This window comes from Gopherus flavomarginatus, chromosome 3 (assembly GCF_025201925.1).
Source record: "Gopherus flavomarginatus isolate rGopFla2 chromosome 3, rGopFla2.mat.asm, whole genome shotgun sequence".
In the NCBI taxonomy this organism is placed as follows: Eukaryota; Metazoa; Chordata; order Testudines; family Testudinidae; genus Gopherus; species Gopherus flavomarginatus.
This window is the reverse complement of record NC_066619.1, coordinates 9796873-9819708: the sequence shown is the minus strand read 5'-3', so window position 1 is coordinate 9819708 and position 22836 is coordinate 9796873. Positions and strand designations below refer to the sequence as shown.

General features: G+C 43.2%; 1 non-coding gene across 1 annotated transcript; it reads left to right on the top strand.

Annotated features, from left to right (window-relative positions):
* Positions 1-8221: 8221 nt before the first annotated feature.
* Positions 8222-8294, top strand: TRNAT-UGU (transfer RNA threonine (anticodon UGU)). Its single transcript has one exon. It is a non-coding gene; the product is annotated as a tRNA-Thr (tRNA).
* The last annotated feature ends 14542 nt before the right edge of the window (positions 8295-22836 follow it).

Genomic DNA, 22836 nt, shown 5'->3' with positions numbered 1-22836 from the left:
TTTGACCCAACAGCATTTGAGTGGATGTGAAATTAGACAAAACATATTCATCCATTCATACTTTAGGAACCTTTGAGCTGCTGGGAAAAACAGAAGGGATGTGATTTTAGCTTAAGCACCAAAACAGAACTTGCTGTTGGCAGCCACTCTGTAGACATGTTGGTTTTAATATAGTGGGATGACAAAAAAAATGCAAACAAATCTAGGGGCCTTTCTAAAAAAGAAGAAAAACTGAGAACCCCAGAGCCATGTGTTTAGTGATGGAAACAGATCAAATGCAACAGACCACTGTGAGGGATGGAATATCACTTTCTTCCCAATATACGGTTGAAGAGGAGTGCGATGGACTTGCAAACTAGGTTCTACATGTTCACTTCTCATGCACACTAGATGACACTATAAAGGAGATTTACCATGGTTTTGTGAGGATGTAACCTTTGGGAAATAAATAAATTTAAGATTATTACAGAATATTTGTGAGACCAATAGTTTACCATCATATGTCAACCAAAAACTGAGTTTGGCTGGGAATCAGCTGGGGCACTTCTACTGTCAGTCTTAGGGGATGAATCATTGAATTTCTCAGTGGGAAGCCACTAGCTTCAGAACCCATTCTCTTCACCAACCTATCAGTTTCTGAGTTTGGAGAGGGTCGGGGCACGGTGAAAAGCCTTTTTTCCAGGCATTTGCTTGGTTGGTGTTTTAGCCAGAGGGCTGCTCTGGTTGCAGGTCGTTTACCATTCTGCCTGTCTGGAAAGGATTAGGCCTGTTTGATAGCACCTTCCTCCTGTCAGACTGTTTTGCTAGGTCAGCCCACTCCCTGGGGTTATTCAGCTGAACTCTCTCAAGAAATCCAGGAAAGCTATTTTTCAGCTCTTTAATTGAGCCTTCTTACCAAAAGTAACCAAACTCCTGTTTCACAGCCAGTGCAAGCATAGCAGTCCTTTTGCCAAATTAGTCTCACACACCAGTAACCAGATGTCCTGGATCTTACCTCAGAGCATCCACATACCGAGCTCCCCGCCCTTCTCTGTTTGGTTTTCTGCAGCAGTACCCCTCAGCAGTCACTTTGGTAGCACTCCATCCAGGCACTGCTTCTGGTCCCTCAACTTCTTGGTGAGTGCTGCAGTTCCTCTCTCCCAGCCATTTTCTGTTGCCCTCTTTATATGAGGGCCAGCTAATTAAGTTCCACCTCTTTCTCAGGTGCAGTGGGTGGGGTTTATCAGGTAGCCAGGCCATCTCCAAGCCTCTGACCCCCAAATGAATGGCATTCCTTATTCCCTTACACTGCTTTTATGGGCAGTGGAGATACAACAGAATGACCATGAAGACTAGAGCATCTTTCAATTGCAGTTGTTAAAGTTCAAGTTTAAGGTGCACCATTCCTTGAGTATGTTTGCTTTTATTATCAAAGGATATGTGTGCCCTGTCAGAAAATTGTGCACCCCAAAAGAAAAAGGCAATTTCACATATGCATTGTTATTAAAATTCCCATGATGCCCAGCTATAAGGACAAGGCGAGGTTAAAGAAAGATGTGGTTTCACCAGGAGTCAACAGGTGGTGCTGTTACACATAGTTTACAAGTTCTTTTTCTTAGGGTATGAGCAGTTTAGTCTTTCCAGAAATGCAGCATAGTTTGTGATGTACATTGTTTTGCAAGGAAGCACCAAGAGAGTTTGTTCTGTGCCTTCATCTATCCAGTGGAATCAGTTTGTGATGCAAAATTGCTCCCTGAGAGCCAAGCATTGGTATTTGAGCTGAAATTCCTGAAAACAGAGATTTCCTCTATGTTGTTTCATCACCTCTGTTCAAGAACTAGCACATACATATTAAATAAAATAAGTTACACAATGAAAATTCCCAGACTCCTCGTCACTGATTTCTTCTTCAACAGGAAACCAACCCAAAGAGTTCCAGCCTCTGTAATCGCTCAGCAGAAGGGTGACAATATAAATTAATAAAATAATTACTTTTTAACAGTGAGGGTAAACAAACATTGGAACAATTTACCATATTTCTGGTGGATTCTCCATAACAGACAATTTTTAAATCAAAATTGGATTATTTTTTTTTCTAAAATATCTGCTCCAGGAATTATTTTGGGAAAATTCTATGGCCTGCAATCTTACAGGAGGTGAATCTAGATTATCACAATAGTGCCTTCTGGGCTTGGAATCTGTGAATTTAGTTGGAGTTCTTTTCTTCTTTCAGTGTAAGATTTGTATAAGGCAAATGTAATTTGGAGTTAAAGAATCACAGCAGAAGATGTTCTAGAGGACAAGAAGGAGTTAAGTACCAGCTAAGTACCTTTCATTTACATTTACAGTTTATAACACATGCTATATTGTTATTATGTAAATTCTTTCTGGGGGAATCTGTTAAAGAGAGGCTGCAAGGATTCTGGACTTCATGCTGAGGCTGTTGGAACTATAAAAGAAATAGACAACATTTTTAAGAACAGTGGGAATTGATATGTTCTAATTTGACCTCAGGGAATTGAGAACCCATAGGCACTTGTGTCTTCTGGGCTTGGGGAGTGCTCAACCCCCAGCTCCACCTCGAGACTTGCCCCTTACCCCAAACACCAACACAACTCTTCCCACCCCTGTTCCGCCTCAGACTCCGCCCCCACCCCTTCACCCAAGTCCTCAACCCTGCCCCGCCTCTTCCCGCCCAGTTCTACCCTTCCCCTGAGCATGCCCTGGCACCACTCCTCTCCCCTCTTCCCAGAGCATTCTGCATGCTGCATAACATCTGATTGTGGCAGGTGGGAGAGGAGTTGATGAGCAGGGCCACTGGTGGGTGGGAGGCACTGGGAGGAGGGGTAAATCTGGATAAATACTTTTGATTCAAGAGGAACATATCTGGATATTCGCTGGTGTAACCAAGAGCAGAATTTGCCTGCAGGTGGAATTGCTGTATGTGTTGAAGTTGTTCAGTTGCCCACATCAGCGCAAAGAAGTTTGTTATACCCAGACAAGAGCTGGTGAGTCTCAAGGTTAATGGATCACAAGTAATTTAGAGAGTGATCCAATTTCCATCGGAAAAGCTTCTGTTGATTTATGAGAGTTGGATCTGGCCCTTGGTAATAGCTGTAATTATCCACAGCACATTGTTCACACTATCAGCTACTTTACACCTATAAGTTGAAGCTGAAGGACCTATTCCCCAGACCACTGAAGTCACTGGGAGCCTTTCCACGGACTTAGTGGGGTTTTGGATCCAGCCCCAGGGTACTGCTTTCCTGGGCCATATCATACCATCATTTTTTAAGCAGAGCTCTCCATAGCTTTCAGTGAGGAGGTCCTAAAAATCAAAGTCATATTCGGTGGCACCTTAAAGACTAACGGATTTATTTGGGCATAAGCTTTCACGGGTAAAAACCCCACTTCTTCAGATGCATGGAGCCCAAATAAATCTGTTAGTCTTTAGGATGCCACCAGACTCCTCATTGTTTTTGTGGATGCAGACTAACACGGCTACCTCTCTGATGCTTAATGTCATGTTATTGCCCTTTGTGCTTTTAACTAATCCCCCACCCCCGATATGCACACTATCATTCATAAATCCTCCCAGTATCCTCCCATCTATATAGTCCTTCTGTGCACCATTTAAATTTGAAAGTGCTTCAAATGCAATACACTGAGTAACCTTAGTGTGGCTCCAAGTCAAGAAAAGCACTTAAGAATGTGCTTAACTTTAAGTTCTGTTGGCTATGTATTTACCTGAAGAGAGAAGCTTTTCTGATTCAGGTTCTCTGTGAATTCTGAACTGTTTACCCCCTCCTCCTATACTGGCACTAGAAAAGGTTCAGAAAAGGGCAACTAAAATGATTAGGGGTTTGGAGAGGGTCCCATATGAGGAAAGATTAAAGAGGCTAGGACTTTTCAGCTTGGAAAAGAGGAGACAAAAGGGGGATGTGATAGAAGTATATAAAATCATGAGTGATGTGGAGAAAGTGAATAAGGAAAAATTATTTACTTATTCCCATAATACAAGAACTTGGGGTCACCAAATGAAATTAATAGGCAGCAGTTTAAAACAAATAAAAGGAAGTTCTTCATGCAGCGCACAGTCAACTTGTGGAATTCCTTCCCTGAGGATGTTTTGAAGGCTAGGACTATAACAGCATTTAAAAGAGAATTGGATAAATTCATGGTGGTGAAGTCCATAAATAGCTGTTAGCCAGGATGGGTAAGGAATGGTGTCCCTAGCCTCTGTTTGTCAGAGGATGGAGATGGATGGCAGGAGAGAGATCACTTGATCATTGCCTGTTAGCTTCACTTCCTCTGAGACACCTGGCATTGGCCACTGTCGGTAGATAGATACTGGGCTAGATGGACCTTTGGTGTGACCAGGTGTAGCCGTTCTTATGTTCTCCCCCACAGACACAGTTGTTCAGATCTAAAGGAGATGGTGACAGTATAAGATTCTGAAAAGAAGAGATCAAATACGAGCTAACCAACACAGTAGCACAGACACACACATTCCAGAAAAAAGGTCAACATTCCCCCCAATATAGCCATTATTTAAACTCAGTCCTTTTCAAAATTATGACATATCCTTTTTTATCATTGTTTTGCATTGTTGGTTTGATGTCTCTGGGCTCCTACATTCTGGCAGGAAATTAGAGTAGAACTATTTACATCCACGTAAATGAGAGTACAGTGGAGTTACTCCAGATTGACACCACTGTGAGAGACTTCCATAGAGTTATATAGGGTTTAGAGTGGTATGAGAGCAGAATTTGGCCTGTTAACTTCAAGGAGCTAAGCATAGAGCTAGTTGCAACAGAAATTGACCCTGCAACTGCATTATCCAACAATGTAAAGGAGTTCCATGCAAGCTAATATTTTAAATAAAGCTGTTTTCTGCTGTGTTCAGTAAGAACAAGAAAAAATATAGAAATGTTCTGGCCAACCAAATTTGCTTATATGTTAAGGTTCTCTACAAAAAATTGGCCATTGGGAAATACTGGAGTGGCTAGATTATAACTTTTTCTCTTCTTATAATGGCAGAATATAATAAATTGGATGCAAAACTGAGTGGATGTGCATTTTTTTTTATGTTCACTAAATCAAACCAATCTAGTACCATAAATGAACTCCTCAGAGGGATAGGATGTACTTCCAAACTAATAGGACTTTGGCCAAAATGACCTTTTGTTTGTTCTCTCAGGAAAATTATTCACATTTATGGAGTGAAATGAAAAGTGAAATAAGCAAGTCCTGCAAGCAAAGCATTTTCTTCAGCATATTGCAGAGCATACATTTCTCTTTAAAAAACCCAGCCCTCCCCCTCATCCCCTTGTTCTTCCCTGGAAAAGGTCATAAATCCAGAGGATAAGACTGATATTGTCAGTTTAGTGGAAAACCCTCCGTACCATACCATACCGTAATGTTATTGTCATGTTATTGCGCTTGCCCCCTGTAAGTACCGTAATGATGAGAATGTACCCAACAAGATGCAGCAAATGTTTCCTCACACCATATATTCAACCACATTGTCCATTTCATGGCAACAAAATTTACTCCTAATTGCCTTCTGCACCAAAAAAATTAAAACTCCCAACACAAAAATATTCTTAAATTCTCCAAAAAATTTGGAGGCTCCAGCATAGCACTGGGGAGATCAGAGGGGGAAGATCACTATGCAGCTCCTCATGCCTCCCAGGCATGAACTCAGGGGTGAGGCTGGACCCAATCCTGACAGCACAAGGATTGGGCCTGCCCCAGAAAAGCCCAGTCAGAACTAGCAGCTGAGCTTGGTGTGGGGCAGGAACCAACAGCAGGGTCTTCCCTAGTCCTGCCACTCTAACCCACAGCGATTTACTTTTCTACCAGCTGCCCTGGCCACCTGAAACACACTGCTGTGGAGGGTCACATGACTGCTGTTCTGGCTTCCTTTTGCTTCCTCATCAGAAAGTCCTTTTCCTGCGGGGAAGCAAAGAATTCTGCAGGGGACATAAAGTCGGCATGTGCACAGAGTCTCAGATTTCCCCCAGGAGTAAAATCAGCAACTTCTGGTATGAACTGTGCTCTTCCAGGAGTGCTGATGGTTAGCTTGATGTTGGGTTTTTGGTTTTGTAAAGTAGGGGGTCTTGAGTTCAAATCTTGCTGGAGCCTTGCCACAGGAGTAAGTTTGCAGACTCATTTGCCTTGCCCAACTGTGGGCAGCTGGAGGGAGCTTTCCTGATAGCAGCTATGCCATGGCCAAGGAATAAAAGCCAGCTGCTTAGCACTACCAGATAAGAGAGCAGCATCTTACCAGAAGTGGGAATTGGGCCCACACAGACACATATCTATTGGAACTTAAGTCCACCACCTTAACCACTTAGCCATTCTGATAAGTGCCCCAAGCTTGGCCTAGTGGAAGAAGGACTTCTTGGGACATCATTAACCAGCCTGCTGCTTTGAGTGTGGGATGATGGCAGGCACAGCATCCCTTACCTAGGCTTGGGCAGAAACCATAGCCTGCCTGGCTCCAAAGCTCAGGGGTTAGCGCCCTGGCCTTGTAAGCCAGAGGTTGTGAGTTCAACTCTGACTGGGGCCTTGGTGGCAGTTATGGATTAGACCTGTTATCTCCTGGTGGTGAGATGATTGCCTTCTTGAAGTTATTTATTAATTTGGGGCTTGGGTGCAGCAGAGTAGGACAGCAGAAGGTTTTGCAAAAGAGAAGCAGCAACCTTAATTTTTGTACCAGTTGGTCAAAGGGTAGCAGCAGCAGCCTAGCAAAAGTGGGATTCAAACGCACATAAGCACACACCTATTGAGTCTTAAGTTTAACATCTTACCAACTTCACCAGCCTGGTAAATAGACCTGAGCAGCCCAACCTCTACACCTAAAAAGTCTTGGTCATGTTATGGTGGCATTTGGGAAAAGTCTCCAAATCCAAAGCAAAGACATAGAGTGCCACTGGTCCCATGGGGGAGCGCTCCTGCTCCTGCTGCTCAGAACAGCGTTCTGGGCTTGGGGGACTGCCTATAACCCAGTTGTTGCGAGGATGGGGTCCCAGGACCTCTAGGCCCAAGGGCCACAAATTAGCTTCCAGAAGTTCACTATGGAGCCTCCCTTGGTCTCCTACAGCTTGAATATTAAGCCTTCCACCGTGGCTTCTGTTGGCAGGGATCAGCTTCCCACTGGCATCTGCTTTGGGGGACAGCCCAGCTGAAATGAATTGAGGTCACCAGGTCAACCCACTGTGGGTAATGGATCCGGTTCTCCCAACCTCAACCCCCACTGAAGGCACCTTTGCCACCCCACTGAAGGGCTGCCTGGAGCAGAGTTTTTGGGGAAAGGAAGAGAGTCTTGGCTCAAAAGCCCACTTTCCATAGATGGCAGTGAGGTGACTGCTCTGCTCTGCACAAAACCCTGATCCAGAGCCAGGCTGCCTACAGAGGCTTTAGAGCCAGCTTCCAAGGGAAAAGAGGTGCACTCCTGGTGCGTAGTGGCTCCTGGCCACACTCCCCTCCTAACACGAAGGGCTCTCCACACCTGGCCTGGCCCTGTGCTTGGCAATGCAGCACCCTGCCTTGCTCCATGGCAGTGGTCTTGGAAAGCAGGAGCCCTGGGGCAGGGGGCTGAGACAAATCATAATTCTGATTGTCTTCTGTGCCTAAAAATTCTGCATAGACATTTTAAATTTCTGTGAATGTTATTAAACAAATATATGTGGAGGCGTCAGCATGGCATTGGGGAGCACAGCTCACCTCTTGCACAGAGGTGGGAAATCACTGTGCAGCTCCCCCCGCACCTCAGACGAGGGTGTAGAGGTGAGGCTGTACCCAACCCTTACAGCCCAAGGACAGAGCCTAACCCAGAAAAATCCCAGGGCCCTGCCCATTCTTTCCAGGTGCATTAGGTGTGTGGAAGCAGCCTCAACAAGGCAGGATTCAAATGTGCAGCAACTCAGGTGTGGGTTGAGAGGGTTCTGTGTGGGGCAATCTGGGTGAGCGTGACTCAGTGGGGGATTGTGTCTGTGTGGGGGATCTGGATACCCAGATGCTTGCTGGGGAGGTTCTGGATGCAGGCAATGGAACTCTGAAGGGGGAACCAGGTGAAGGTGCTTGCTGCTTATTGGGGGGGTCTAGATGTGAGGGGCGATAGAGCCTGGCAGGGGGGCTTAGTGGGACATCTTCAACCAGCCTTCTGCTTTGAGTGTGGGATGATGGCAGGCACAGCATTCCTTACATAGGCTTGGGCAGAGAGTCTGGACTGCCTGGCTCCATAGCTCAGAGGTTAGTGCACTGGTCTTGTAAACCAGGGGTTGTGAGTTCAACTCTCACTGGAGCCTGGGGGGCCAGTTTTGAGTTGGGCCTGTTGTCCCCCTGTAGTGAAATGATTGCCTTTTTGAAGTTATTTATTAATTTGGGGCTTGAGTGCAGCAGAGGAGGACAGCAGAAGGTTTTGCTAAAGAGAAGCAGCAACATTAATTTTAGTACCAGTTTGTCAAAGGGTAGCAGCAGCCTACTAGAAGTGGAATCCAAACCCACATACTCTCACACCTATTGGGGCTTGAACCTAATGCCTTAACCACTCAACCATCCTGGTAAACAGCCCAACCCCTACACCCATAAAGTCTTGGTCATACTATGGTGCTCTGGCTTTGGATAACTACCTAGCTCTCTGCATCTCAAAAGGTTCAGAAAATGCTATGCTTGCTTGGAGAACTGCCTATGACCCAGTGGTTAGGAGGGTGGCCACAAATTAGCTTCTAGGGGCTCACTACAGAGCCTCCATTGGTCTCCCTACAGCTTAAATATTAAGCCTGCTTCTGTTGGCGGGGAACAGCATCCCCTCTGGCATCCTCTTTGAGGGACAGCCCAACTGGAAATCATTGCAGCCACCAGGTCAACCTTTTGGGCATAATGGACCTGGTTCTCCCAGCCTCAACCCTGTGCTGAGGGAACCAGGTGAAGGTGCTTGGGGCTCAGCAGGGGGTGGAGGGCTGGATGTCAGGGGTGATGGAGCTTGGCAGGGGGGGTTTGGGTGTGGGAGAGCTCCATGGGGGGTCCAGATGCTGGGGGAGTGGGGCTCAGTGTCTTGGGATCCAGGAGCTCCTGGTTGGGGCACAGTGGTGGCAGAATTCAGGTGCAGATCACTCCTTGGGGTGGTCCAGGTGCAGGGGGATTGCGGGGACACCGGGAGCAGAGCTGTTGGGGAAAGGGAGAGTGTCTTGGGTCAAGAGCCCACTTTCCATAGGTGGCAGTGAGGCAACTGCTCTGCTCTGCACAAAACCCTGATCCAGAGTCAGGTCTTCTATGAAGGCTTTTGAGCCAACTTCCCCACGAACATGAGGTGCAGTGGGGGAGGATCTGACCAGGCCCCAGATGCCTGCGGGGGAAGAGGAAATCCCATCTTCCCCATCCCAGCCAGGACTAGCCGTTGAGCCCGGAGCAGGGCAGGAGCCACCAGCTGGGTCTTTCCTAGTTCCACCTCCTGCCCCACAGTGATTTACCTCTGTGCCAGCTACTCTGGCCACCCAAAACATTCTGCTGGGCAGGGTCATATGACCACTATTCTGGCTTCCCTTTGCTTCCCCTTCAGAAAGTCCCTTTTTCTGCGGGGACGAAAAGAAATCTGCACAGGACATACATTCTGTGCACGCACAGTAGCGCAGGAATCCCCTCAGAGTAAAAGTTCCATATGGCAAAACTCAGGCTTTTGGACCAATATCTTCTTCCAGCTAGGTACACTGTATCAAGCATGCTGAGGGTATCAGACTACCTGCCCTGTTATTTCATACAAAAGTCACAAAAAGAAAACTCATATTTTAGAAACATAACACAAACATCTGAGTCATTTTCCTGTTGGTTTATAGTAAGACATTCTTTTTTGATCTTGACATTGATGGGTTATTTTTTATATTAAACTTATAACAACTTAAGACTGGGGGAGAGAACTCTCTACATGATTTGGGTCCTGGCTACTTCAGTAACTCCTTGCATGCTGGATGGAATGTAGCTCAGCTTCCAACATCTGTATTGACCGCACATGGCAACTTCCTGACTGTTGAAACCTGATCAAGAGGGAGTTGAAAGGTCATAGGTGGAAAAATCAAGCCAAAGCAAGAGTGGACAGGAGTTGTGGAGTGTTTGGAAACACACTGGATCACAATGAAGTAAGACAATATAGCCCCAGTCTATACTCTCTTTCTGCATCCTCTTTGTAATGGGAATCCCCTTGTTATTATCCAAGGAGGTGAATCAATATTCAGGAACGCTGCGCTCTACCTATATTCCCGATATTGAAGGTGGCATTGAATGGGCTATGAGTAGATGGAGTTGGGAAGGAGAGGACTAGATTGTGCTGGTGTAAAAGGAGATTCTTTTTGTGGATATTGCTCCACTTTATTTTTACATGTTTTTGTGTAGGCTGTAAGATGCTCTGAATAGAGTAGCAGGGGAATGAGGGTCAACAGCTTACTGCCTTAAGCTGGGACTTGCAAGGCCCAGGTTCAAACTCCTGCTTTGCTGAAGACTTTGGTGGGCAAGTCACTCAGGTGCTGTGGTCTTCATCTGTGAAACAGGGATAACTACCCTTCCCTGCTCCAGGGGCGCTGGGAGGCTAATTCTGTTAAAGAGTCTCAGATACTACAATGATGGAAGTCACATAAGTGTCTAAGATGGATGGCAATACATTGCTTTGGTCATGAATCATTGACTTCTTCACATACATTCTGCCCATAAATCCCCTGCCAGGACTGCTTCCAACTGCATGAAATTCTGGGCAGCTTCAACAGAGGTAAATCCTTTTAAAACAACTTGGTTTTGAGTGATTAATCTTGCTCTTTTCTTTCCACCCAAATAGAGAGTTTCTGCTCTCAGTTACAAAGGCCCCGGGATCCAAATTTCAATAGAAATCTTTACTCCTTGGTGCAAGTGCCAGTACAAAATGGTAGCATGAGAAAGGATGGGGGTTCGGCTTGCTGACTTTTGCACCTGTCCTTGGCCACACTGAATTCTCTTTTCCAGTATTCATTTTGTTTAGGGAGGCATCTTCAGAAAAATGGAAAATAAAATGCTCAAACTACAAAATGAAAAGTCAGTTATTTGCGCATTCAGTCATTTTTTCAAGTAAGAAGAAAATGGATCGATGTGGTGTGCTGCACTGTGCCCTATTAAGCACTTTTCCTCCATACTGTGTCTCATAATGATTTCTGTTTCCCAAAGAGATGCCAGAGAGTTCCGTACTTACTGCTGAGAAAACACAGGAAGCAAGAACATGCACAACAGGGCAGATTTGGCAAATCTTTGTTGATATGAATAGCTCTTATCACATGACTAGCTTTTTTTAACCTAATGGGATTACTCAAGAGAGAAAGGCCTACACCAGGGGTAGGCAACCTATGGCACGCGTGCCAAAGGCTGCACGCAAGCTGATTTTCAGTGGCACTCACGCTGCCCAGGTCCTGGCCACCAGTCCGGGGGACTCTGCATTTTAAGTTAATTTTAAATGAAGCTTCTTACACATTTTTTAAAAACCTTATTTACTTTACATACAACAATAGTTTAGTTATATATTATAGACTTATAGAAAGAGAGCTTCTAAAAAACGTTAAAATGTATTACTGGCACACAAAACCTTAAATTAGAGGGAATAAATGAAGGCTCGGCACACCACTTCTGAAAGGTTGCAGCCCCCTGGTCTACACTGTGTACAGGGTCAGCCCCTACTGTGTTTTCATAGATTCATTCAGATTTGTGGATATGAAGGCCAAAAGGGACCATTAAAACATCATCTGACCACCTGCAGAACACAGGGCATAAAATTTCACCCAGTGATTCCTGCACCGGTGATAGACTCAAAGCTGGTAAGCTTATGTTCAGATCTGTGCCCTTCCTGACTGACCACAGGCACGTCATTTGGCCTGAGTTCCCCCTCTATAAAATGGGTCTAGAATCACTGCCCTACCTCAATGGGGTATTGTGGGTTAAATCAATGAAAGATTGCGAGGGGCTGAGATACTCTGCTGGAGGGGCAAATGAGCACCTTAGATAGCATGGGGTGGAACTACAGCAGATCTTTTTGAAAGCCATCCCATCTTGATGTGAAAACTTCATGGGATAGAATCCATCAGTGCCTTGGTAAACTGTTTTGGTGGTTAATTACCTGTAATGGTTAATGTTACATTCTCCTCACATGGCTTTAACTGACACACTTGCATTCTTTCATTTATTCTTCTCCAAAGCTGAGTCTGTTTTATTTGTGTGCTTTGCCCTGGCTAAATTAACTTCTCTTCCTAACCTGTGAACTGGATTTCATAGTCTATACACAAAATAATGTTATCAATACTGTATCAAGTGACCTGCCCCAAGGTGGAATTCATTATTAATATGTTCTTCACATTGTTGATGTGTTCACTAAATTCTCATTTTAAAAAAAATTGAACAGTTGCTTGCTTTTTTAACAAAGAATGGTTTTTCATTAGAAAATACATTCCCCCCCCCAAATCTATGAGCATGAGTCTGTAGACATATGCAAACTGATCACTCTCAAATATATTAGCTTCTACAGCTGGTCAATTACTATTCAGTGAATATGTCATTCAGTTAATTTCAAAATTTCTCTTTGAAATCGTGTCTGGATATGGAGGCTGATCACCTGTCTCACTCCAATCCTTTTCTGGTGTCTCTCTCTATCACTAATGAACTGTTGCAGTGGTATCTACCTGCCTTTTACATAAATTATTACACAAAATTTTTGTCTTTAGGGAACCAAGTTTCTGGTTCTATCATTTTCAACTTAATTTTCTTTGTTTGTTTTCAGTTCCCATTCTGGAATATACTTACCAGTGAAGGAAGAAATGTTTTTCTGTCATGTAGACACAGAAAAAAAAAGAGATCCATAAGTGCATTATTGCAAACCACATTTAAGTGGGGAAATTGTAGGAAATTACCCATTTTTCATTCAAAAGTGATTTTCACAATTTCTGGTGGAGAAAGTACACTTTGTTCTACAGTCACATCAAAACGACTCGCATTCCAAAATGCTCTAAGGCTATTGAAAGGGACCTTGACTGGCATCTGGAATGAACTGTTACCCTGGCAATGATTTGGCATATCCCAGGATGGCACAAATTAACATATCCTAGGATAGCAGAAGGTATCATATGCCTTGATAGCACAACTTGCAGATTTTGGATTGTATTCATGGGAACAGATTTTTCCAGCAAGTAACTTGCCAAAGGCTTGATATAAAAAGTACTTATGCCTAATGTCTGTCATTCCTTCTATGCCAGTTTATGCTTTCTGGGCTGGACTGGATCCACTCTGGCACTCGAAATGTAGCAAATAATGTTGCTAGCTGAAGACATTGCTGTGACCTGCATTATTTTGCTGGCTCTTTGTCGTAAAGATGGTGGTTACATATACTATGTCACTCTGGGCCAATATGGTATTTTTTACAGTGCTAATCATCCCAAAAGATCCCAACGTGATTTACAAGCTGTAAGTAGAGAGCAAATGCCTCCTCTGCCATGGCACATGGCAGCTGGTAACAGCCCAGATTCAGCAAAGCACTCAAACATGTGCTTAAATGTAGAACATGTGCTTAAGTCCCGTTCACTTCAGTGGGACTTAGGCATGTATCTTAGGGCTTGTCTACACTTACCAGAGGATCGATGCTGTGGCAATCAATGGATAGGCCACTAAATCGACAGCCGATCACTCTCCCATTGTCTCTTGTACTCCATCGGGTGAAGAAGAGTAAGGGGAGTCAATGGGAGAGCGTCTCGAGTTGACATCACGTTGTGTGGACCCCATGGTAAGTAGATCTAAGTACGTTGACTTGAGCTATGTTATTAACATAACTCAGATTGGGTAATTTAGATCGACTTTCATGCATAGTGTAGACAAGGCCTAAAGCTAAGCATAGGTTTATATCCTTCACAGAATCAGAAGCCCAAGAGAGAAGCACTTCTCAACAGTTTAAGACAAGAAGTGGGAAAGAATGTCTTATCCCAAGAGTTCTCCAAATATCTCATTCCTTGGCCCACTTCATAAGGAAAAAGTCTTCTCATAAACAAGCATCTCCTTCCCATCACCTTGACCAGGGTCCCAGTGTGCTAGGTGCTGCACAGACACATGGTAAAATGACTGTCTTAGAAGCCCCAAAGATCTAACATTTGGAGTTATCCAAGGATGCAACAGGTACAGGAGATATTCAGATAAGCAGGAGGGAGAACAAGGTAAAGACAAATGGACAAGCTATTGCTCAGCTCTCTACCTGCCTACTCCTTGCCAACTGGCAGTGCTTATTTTTAGAGGACTTTGATTCTTGGGCTATTAATTTGGCATCTCCCAATGGGATTTTTTTGGTAATGTAAAAAAAATATGAAGGGTGACAGGAAAGAAAAGTTATGCTCTCTCCCCCCAAAATCTTACATGGGCATAATGAAATGTGACACAAAAGTGTGCTGCTTTATGTGAAAAGATGTGTTGATGATGCAGGCTATGGCTGTGTAATCAACTAGTTAGTGTATGTTAGATGTGTCCCCCACTGCACCCGGAAAAACCAGGTGACTGATCCACAAAGGATGTGAGTGTGTCACAGCTCCTGCTAGGAACAGCTGTCTCTTTAGCTCACACCATAAAGGCTCTGGAGGTCCTTGATAGCAGGCATCATGATTGCAAGATGTCATAAATATCCATATCAATACCATTTTCTATAATAATAGTATCACACACTTTTGTTAGAGATTTCCCTCTGAGAATCCTGAAGTTCTTTACACGTCTGTGGGTCAGGCTGTCTGCTGCTGTAATTCCATTAAACTCAGCAGAGCTACACTGATGGACACCAAGTGAGGATGTACCTTATCAGCTTCATAATACCACTGGGAAGCTGGGGCTGTATTGTTATGTTCATGTGGCAGATGGGTCACTGAGAGGTTCAGTGAATAGCTCGAGGCCACCTGGCTAGAACCTAAATTGAATGATTCTAGCCCTGTGCTTAATCCACCACACCAGGCTTTGTTACCCTGCATGTGGTTTATTATCTGACCACCTGTCAGCCTGGAGGGATTTGACTCGCTAAGTGATTATGGCTTCATTGTGTACTGTGATTATGAGTATTGGTCAGCGTGGTAGACCGGTGACAAGCAAGCAGAGTGTAGCTATATTTCAAGGATAATCTGCTCACCCTTACTGGTCCTCTCCAGATCTGCTTGGAATTACAGCTCGTGCCCTGGAGAATGGCATTAGCAGATGCTTGGCTCAACAGTTTTTCCCACTGCTTAAAAAGAGGGGTTTATTTCCCTGCTATCAAGTGCACAATGTTTTTTTATCAGTGTTGTCTCCCTTTCCCTCTCTTGTTAACTTTCTCCTGAGAGTGTTCCACTGAGGACACAGGGTGTAGGCAACTGAAATGAGCAATTACCCTGCTTTTCCTGTGAATATCATGTCACTTAAGACCTTTTTTCCAGGCTATCAAAACTCTATATGGATGATCAAGCTTCTTATACAGAGCGATATCCTGCCCTTTTGTTCAAAAAGATCCACCTCTCTGTATTAATATTATTCTCCAGTCATTATATCTGTAAGGAGATATTTGCGCTGATTTTAGCTTTTAGTTTTCCATTTGACTTTTAAAGAAACCTGGAGAATCCCTGGGATCTTCTATGAGTACTACCCGAAGACCCAGGCTGGAGCCCCTGGCCCTTTAAATCGCCTCCCGAGCCCTGCTGCTGGAGCTCTGGTGTAGCGGCGGCAGCCCGGGGCTCCAGTGGTGATTTAAAGGGCCCGGGGCTCTCAGTTGCCACTACTATAGCAGGAGCCCCTAGCCTGTTAAATCGCCTCTGAAGCCCCCAGCCACCTCTGCTACCTCGGGGCTCTGGCAGTGGGGCTCTGGCAGTGATTTAAAGGGCCCAGGGCTCTGCTGCAGTAGCGACAGCTGAGAATTTAAAGGCTCCGCCCCTTCTGGTTCAGGCCACACCCCTTCCAGTTGAGGCCCCACCCCCCTGCCAAGGACTCTGGCTTACTGGTAAGTCCTTTAAGTTACTTTCACCCTGCCTGTTCAGCAGAGTGGGCAATGTGTATCTTTGTGTGTGTGTCTTTCAGGAACTCAATGTTCTTCCATGGAATTCATCCCTCAGAGCAGGAGAGCCCTTGAAGGACAGGCAGGATTCCAAGGCTCCAGGGCCATAGTACAGGAAAAGCTTGTAGCACAGCGTCTAGTTCAGGTTGCCTGACACTTTCCATTTTAAGACCTTTTTTTTCCAGTTGCTTATAATTTGGCCCATTTTTGCACCATTTGGGCTGAAAGTTTCCAGGATGTCTGTCTCAGACTGATTTGTTTAAAGTTGCACAGAAAGCCTTCTAGCATTTCCTAACTTTTGAGTACTTGACTGTGCAGAAAAAAAATATTCTACACGTGCTCAGCAGGATAATTGTAAAGGCTTGTTACACCACTACTTCAGTTTTCACTGATGTAATACCATTGAAATTAACAGAGTTATACCAGAGTATCCCAAAGATGATTTAGGCACATAATGTCTAAATCAGAGGTTGCCAAACTGTCGGACATGTACCACTGGTGGTACCTGAACTTAATGTTCACTACCTTTTTTAAGAAGCTGTATATGACCCAATATGTTTGGCGAACAGCAGATCTAAAGTGCTTTTCTATAGTGCTTTTTGTGCATAGATCTCAATGCCTTACAAAGGAGGTCAGTGTGACTATCCCCATTTTACAGATTGGGGTACTGAGACAGAAAGAGGAGAAATGACTTGCCCAAGATAACTCAGCATGGCAGTGGCAGAGCCAGGAATAAAATCTGGTCTTTTGAGTCCCAGTCCAGTATTGTATCCACTAGGCTACAGTTTCTGAAATGCTGTTGTCTCTGAGCATCTCTGAGCTCTCCTTGAAACTGCTTGACTCATCTAGGGATAGTGCTCAGTAAGCAGTTTACAAAAGAAAGAACTTTTAATTAGGTGCTTTGATAAAAAAAAATCACACCCAAAATAAATTATATAAGCTTTCAGTAATAATTCCTGGTACTAAGTAAGTCCAGTGAGACTAGATCTCTCTGATACTGCAGCCTGATAAATAAATGCATTTATTATTTGAAGAAGCTTCATAAATTCATACACTTTAAGGCCAAAATGGACCATCATGATCATCTAGTCTGATCTCTTGCACATTGCAGGCATTTTACATAAAAATAGTTAAAAATAGTTATATAGAAGAAAATATTTTTCACTTTGCTACAAAAAGTGGCCAAGAAAGTTGATATGGCCACAGACCATTAGCAGGATTTGAATCCAGTACCTTCAGCATTAGAGCATACACCTCTATCACCTGAGCTAAAAGAGCAGCTCCATTAGCCAGTGCCAACAGTAGGCTGTTATTTTTGTTCTAAACCACCTATAAGACACACAACGTCTGAGCTTGTTACAACAGCATTATAAAAAAGCTCATGGGTGCAGTGTTTTCAGGTTATATCATCCACATCCAGGCCATGTCAGAGCCCTTGATTAAAGGAGTGCACCAGCCATTTGTTTCTTGGGTTGGAAGATCATCATTGGCTCCAGGATGTCTAGGAGGTAGCTGTTGGCAAGACCACAGTCTATTATCAATAGTTGGTTGAGATGGATCTTGACCTTGGTACCTTCATCATAGAATCAGAATCAATGGACTGGAAGGGACTTTGAGAGGTCACCTAGTTCAGTCCCCTGCACTCATGGCAGGACTAAGTATTATCTAGACCATCCCTGACTGTTGTTTGTCTAACCTGCTTTTAGAAATATCCAATGATGCAGATTCCACTACCTCCCTAGGCACTTCATCTACACTTTTGTCATCTCAAGAGGTGACTATTTCAATGAACTCTAATGCTGCAGCTTAAAGTCACCGTAGACAAATAAAAAACCTGGCTGCATGTTTACCAACAGTGCCTCACACAGATGATACTGGACTTCCAAGGTCTACACTGGCAGTTAGTTGTATCCTGGGTGGAATTTAAGACCTTCATTGTTTTGGTTTCTGAAAAAAAACCTCTCTCTCCTAGTGCAATACTTCAGCAGCTCCCCTAATTGGCGGTACTTACTGGTTCTCATCCTTCTTTATATGAAAGGGAGCCGGTCCTCAGATATGGAATTAGTTTCCCTCCTTTTTCTGACAGAGCCTAGACTTGACTCAGTTTGGCTGGTGGTTTGGAGAATGCACCAACATTTCAAGGTTATATCTCTCTTCTAAAGTGAGGGTCTGTCTGCTCTAGAAATGCTACAGTGGCAGCACTGCAGCTGCACCACTGGAGTGGAGGAGTGTAGACAGTTACTGCAGGGGTTCTTCCATCACTTTAATAAATCCACCTATTTGAGAGGGGGTAGCTGAGGTTGATGGAAGAATTTTTCCATTGGCCTAGCAGTGCATCCACCAGAGCTTAGGTCTTCTTAAATACATCACAGAGGGTGTGGAATTTTTCATAACCGAGCAATGGTAGTTAAGCTGACCAAACATTGTAGTGTAGACCAACCCGCAGTTTGCAGTGAAATGCTTTGTATGCTTGGGTGTTTTACTGCTCTGTATTTAATTTGTTCAGCATGAAGTCTTACAGAAAATGTAAAGAATCCTTTTGGGTTCCAGCTATCACAGGGAGTCACAAACTTTCAGCAAACTTATGAGAAGTTTATTTATTTATTTATTTTTTAAAAAAGCCTTGTTTGACCTTAGCTATATAATTCTAGTTTATTCTGTAATCCCCTCAACAATTCAGTCAAGCTGCATGCAACCAACAAAATGAAGCTGAATCCCAGTCCAAGAATGTACAACAAGGATTTGACTTCTGAGACAGGCAGCTCTGAGGGATTATTTTACTTTAGAACATTTTTAGACACTTCCACTTGTACATTTCCCCCACAATTCAAAATTAACTCTTTGGTAAATACAGGAAGGCAGGTATGTGTGGTGTCATGGGGCCGTGGAAGTGAACTGACAGTCCCTTTATGCTCTAATGCAATGCTTCGACTTTCAATTAAAAAATAAAAAGTGTTGAAACTGAGGAGAAGATATTTCAACCAGGTTGCTCTACTTGAAGTCAGTTTCTAAGCAGAGTCTCAGTTGCCATGAAGCCTCCAGGCGACTTTCTTTGAGGATCATTGGCTGGTTTCCACAAAACAGTTCACTGCTATAAATAAAAAAGACACACAGCATGTTGATTTACACTGAGCTGTTGTTTATGGGAATCAGAGAGTTTTCTGAGGTCAGAAATCATCTCTGAAGAGTGAATCCTTGTAAATTCTGGTTTATATCTCTGCCTGAGAGTTAAGGGAGACTGGCAAATGTAGGCTTTAAAAAATGTAGAAAAAATATCTTTTCTCTCTCTCTCTTTCTCTTTTTTTTTTAAGCAATGAAAGAGATATTGACAACTAGGTTGGGTCCATAATTCCAGTTTTATAAAAATAAATCTTGAAAAATAGTATATAGAAAACACTTTTAATTTTATTATTATTAGTAGTAGTAGTAGTAGTAGTAATTATCCAGTAAAAATGTACAAATATTCCCCTGTGGTGTGGAAAAGCAGACTGCTAGAGGAATTTGGTAGTGCATAAGAGCAGAAAGTGAAAGTAAGTAACCATAAACAATAGCAAAACTGACCAGTCCTACATATTTCCCAAAGTGTGAGGCTATTGGGATTTGAAGTTTGGCTTCAGCCAATTATAGTTTGGTTAGAGAAGGGAACTAAAATCTGTTCCCAGATACAGGGTTTTGGATCATCATGTCTAACTGAACTGCAGTTTCACCTTGCTTTGAGTTCATTCAACTCTATGAAACTTGCAAAGGTATGATTTTGATGCAAAACCTTAAATTATCCCATTTTCATATGTAACCAGGACTTAGGTTTGTTGAAAGGGTTCATAAATTTCATTTGACAGTGCAACATTCTGATTTGTAACAAAATCTAAGGCCCCTGCATTGTCTGGAATTTGCTTTTGAACATTTTGCACAGATCTGCTACAATGTATATTAACTTTGAAATTACAAGTTTGGTGTTAAAATGAGCTTTATAAAGCATAGAAATGAAGTAGATATGCAAACTGTGGCTGGTTCTTTGGTGGCACTAAATGCAGAACTGTTTGCCACAAAAAAAATGTCTTTGAGGGCAAGAGCTTAATGGATCAGAATAGGACTTTGATATTTATATGGTATAGCAGAGTGGGTCTCTGCTCCAGCCCAGAAGGGGTTAAAACAGCCCTGGATAAGGGCTGGGGCTGGAGAAAGCAGCCTTTTAGGCTGGGCTAATTGGGGAAGTGGCAGCAGCTGGGGCCATGCCCCAAACTGAGCAACAGGCCCTTATATAAGGGCAGAGAAGTTTTTTGGGAGGGAAATAAACCCTATGTGTTGTGTTATAAAAAACTGTTAAACTAACAGCTCCTTTATGCCAACCGGCAAAGGGCATACCCAGCACACTTTTATTAGAATATTTTGCCACTGTCTTGTAAGAAATCATATAAAAACTGGTGGGACTCTGATCATTACTTTTTTGTGTGATGTGGGTAAAGAGCACACATACATGTGTTGGAAATACGTTGCTAAAATATGTTCAGTCCAAGCAATCTGAATAGAATTTTTAACATGTTTGTTGATGGCAGAGGAATGTTGTCTCACCTGTTTGCCTGTGATTCCAATGTAAATTGAGAAAGATGAGGCCAGAGACATTGAAAGTACATTTATATCTAAGGTAAACAAAGTGATGAAGCCAATCAAAAAAGTAAATTAACCAAAAGATGATAAAGAGAGCATGGTGTCTACACCCCAGCAAGCAAAGAAGCTTTGTCTTAGTTCACTTTTCAAGGGATACATTTCAAAGGTTTACTGGAGTTTAAAAAGATGAGGTGGGAACTTCTTAGTTATTCATGACTTAGAGGACAGAGACGACAACACACTCTGATTCTGTGATCATTGCATCCTCTTGCTAGAAAGGCTGGAGATGCTGGTGGCTTGATGTAAGTAGGAAAGCTGTTCTGGAGGAGTTTATAGCTTGCTAAAATTGTGTCATAGACACTGTATGTATGTATTTATTTATCATTGCAGTCACACCTACATGGACCAGGACTCCATTGTACTACTCATGACATACAAAAAAACCCATATTTTATTTTGTTTTGTTTGCAACCATTTTCTATTTGTGTCATCTCTGCTTAGTATCACTTAAGTTTCTGGTTTTTGTTTAATTTATTCTCAGTTTTACTATTAACCAACTCTCAGTGCAGGGGCGCTGGAACAATTTTTATAGTGGGCATGCTGAGAGCCATTGAACCAAACTGCAAACCCTGGATAGTATGGAAATCACTTCAAGCCAGGGGGTGTGGCAGCACCTCAGTACCCCTAGTTCCAGCACCTATGTCTCAGTGTGATTATACTGAAGTATAGAATGAGTCCTCAGCTAACTTAACAGGCTGGTGTGTGCATTGTCTTTCTGGAGGCAGCAAACTTAATTTCTGAGAGTGTCTAATGAGACAAAATGGATGCTACATAGATGTCTGTGGAAATCTGGAACTGGGGTTCACTCTTATGAATAAAGCAAGGTTAAGACTGGCAGACTCTTCAGGACCTGGTTGCTGAAATCAGACCAATTGGTGTGGCGGGGAGCTGACATCTAGTGTAATCTCCAGCAAAGCTCACTCTTAAGGCAGAGGGATAACACATTGGCTGGTGGTTCTGGGGTGCCCTGAGGAGAGTATCACAACAATCGCTAACTACTGGTGGAAACTTTCCCTGCGGGCAGATTATTTCGTAACCTGTTCTAAAATCCCAAGGATTTTTACTTCTTCCTCTGAAGCATCTGTTACTGATACCTAGATGGACCACAGGTCTGATCTGTTGTGGAAATTCCTATGTTCCAAAACACTGGAGGAGTTCATTAAGGTTGCAACATTGGGTCTGTATTCAGAAAGGAACACAAAGGGTTGAAAAGTCATGAGGCACTTTAAATGGGCTTGGAAGGATGGGACTTTTATCAATATATGTTAGTAAGAATCAGTTTCACCACAGGTGCACAAACAGATGACAAAATATTTCCATCCATAATGACTGAAATTTACAGATGGGCAATGTAAGAAAAAAAAGCTTCTTGAGAACTCAGAGTTTGATGTAAGGACATTTACTTCGTATATTTTGACGTACAGTTGACAATTTGTGTTTTGAACGCTTATAAAGCTGTAACGTTTTGAATTTCAACATATATTTTCATTAAATAATTATTGTCTGGGCCATTATTATTTCCCACAACAGTGAAATTTTAACATGATAAAAAGAGAACAAAGGCTTAAAAATTAACATTGATATCTGCTAAAATTGTAATAAAATGAAAATGGAATTTTCCCCAACATAACTTTAAATAAGGATGTCTGAGACCACCAAAGCAGGTCTTAGCAAACCCTCATTCTTGGTATTCTGCTATTGCGCTGCTCCATTGTGCCATGCAGTGCGTGATGCACAGCTCACCAGCAGTTCCAAACCTTTATGTGCCCTGAAAGGAAAAATCTTCCATTGGCGTAAATCACCAATGGGCTGCCATGGAGTTATGCTGATTTATATCACCAGATGAGGCCCTGGCCCAGATAAAGAGCACTGTGCTACAAACTCCCACGCCCTAAGGTGTATTCAGAAAAGGCTCTAGGACAGCGTAACTTTAAGATGTCAGACACAGTTTAAGAGTACGGTGCTCTCCACAAGTACTTCAGCAAACCCACCCTCAGCCAGGACAGGCCAGCATGTCAAGGACTGTCAAGGCAGCAGTGGAGGCTACAATGGCCCAATGAATGTGCTTTCTGATTTGACAGTCAGTTTATGACAAGGACAGGATGTGATGCAGCATCCGCCAGCACCAGCAGATT